The sequence below is a fragment of the Kryptolebias marmoratus genome, linkage group LG7 (genome assembly GCF_001649575.2).
Source record: "Kryptolebias marmoratus isolate JLee-2015 linkage group LG7, ASM164957v2, whole genome shotgun sequence".
Taxonomy (NCBI): Eukaryota; Metazoa; Chordata; class Actinopteri; order Cyprinodontiformes; family Rivulidae; genus Kryptolebias; species Kryptolebias marmoratus.
The window spans coordinates 392,459-394,098 of record NC_051436.1 but is presented as its reverse complement, the minus strand read 5'-3'; the positions used below and the strand labels follow the sequence as shown (position 1 = coordinate 394,098).

The 1,640-nt window shown below is 41.0% G+C and overlaps 1 long non-coding RNA gene across 1 annotated transcript; it reads left to right on the top strand.

The window, feature by feature from the left end:
• The first annotated feature begins 580 nt into the window (after positions 1-580).
• On the top strand, positions 581-1,638 carry LOC119617210. The gene is made up of 3 exons (XR_005233433.1): positions 581-615; positions 1,180-1,440; positions 1,519-1,638. It is a non-coding gene; the product is annotated as an uncharacterized LOC119617210 (long non-coding RNA).
• Positions 1,639-1,640: the final 2 nt, after the last annotated feature.

Genomic DNA, 1,640 nt, shown 5'->3' with positions numbered 1-1,640 from the left:
CTGTGTCCTCGGGATGGACCGGCCTCTGTGTCCTCGGGATGGACCGGCCTCTGTGTCCTCGGGATGGACCGGCCTCTGTGTCCTCGGGATGGACCGGCCTCTGTGTCCTCAGGATGGACCGGTCTCTGTCCTCGGGATGGACCGGCTGGATGTTGTGTTTAGGTGTTCTGTCCGTCTGAACTCCTGATCCTCGGTCAGTTTCACTCTAATCAACTCCTTCATGTGACCAAAGTATTCACACACATGACTTGACTTCAGAACGAAAAGTTAATTCAACGTTTTATTTATTTTAGAACAATTAAATGTTTTACAGATTAGGTTCAGGTGTGACAGTCTTCTAAATCATAGTTTTAAAATAATTTCTTCTTCTTAGGAATAATAAAATCAACTGTTGGGTCAGTTTTTAATTTCTGTTTTAGCTGATCTTTTTTTAACAAAACCACCCTTGGATTCTTTTTCTAGAATCAGAACAAGAACTTTACTTTGCATCGAACCAAACTGGATCTGAACCCTGAAAGTGTTTTAGTGGAGAATTATTCATTATTTTATTCATTCAAACTGATTTTTTTCTCTTTTCAGTTCTGAGCTCAGTGCTGTTCTGCACAACAAACCCAGGTTGGTCCACTTCCTGTTTTACTCTGAAAACCAACATGAGTTTACCATGAGCACATGGACATGGCAACAATGGGCCAACATCACACAGAAACATGTGCAAAACATGTGTTCACATGTGGAAATCAGATGTGTTGTTACTGTGATTTTTCCAACTGTCATGTTATTGTCATTATTTTTATTTATTATTACATTTTATCATCATTATCTGTCAAGATCAGTAAAAGAATCAAGGTATTAGTACTCAGAACTAAACGTTGACAAAGTAAAAAGTTTATTTGTGTTGAGAAGTCAAACTTGTCATTTATGAGTTTTCTAACTTTAAATGTTATTTTTTTTATTTAACTCAAAATAACAGAAGTTCTGTTCTTGATCAGAGAGTGGAGTCTTCACTAAGATGCTTTCTGCCAGAAAGTTTGAGTTTTGAACAAGTTTGATCAAAGAATCAGTTTCATGTTTACAGTCTGACAGCAGAAATCCTTCAATATGACAGAAACACAGAACTGGGTTTAGGTTCAGGACTTTGGATCTTTGATAAGAATAAAAACAAACATTTTTTCCTTCCAGCTCTGTCAGCTGGTCTGACTGTGAGTCCCAGCAGATCTCAGTTCTTTATGAGAGACTCTGTGTCTCTGAGCTGTGAGGAGGACCACAGCTCTGCTGGATGGACTCTGAGGAGAAACACCACCACAGAAACCAGAACTCTGTGCAACAATGCAACAGGCCCGCCTTGTAATCTTAACTACTTGATGACCTCAGACAGTGGTGTGTACTGGTGTGAGTCCAGCTCTGGAGCAGCCAGTAACACCATCAACCTGACTGTCACTGGTAAGATCACACTGTGGAGTTAGTGCTGATGAAGCTGCTGGAAATGGATGAAATGCTGGAGTTTGTCTCTGTGTTCAGGTGGATCAGTGATCCTGCAGAGTCCTGTCCTCCCTGTGATGGAGGGACATGATGTCACTCTGAGCTGTCAATCAAAGGACAAACCCTCCAACCTCCCAGCAGCTTTCTTTAAAGATGGCGTC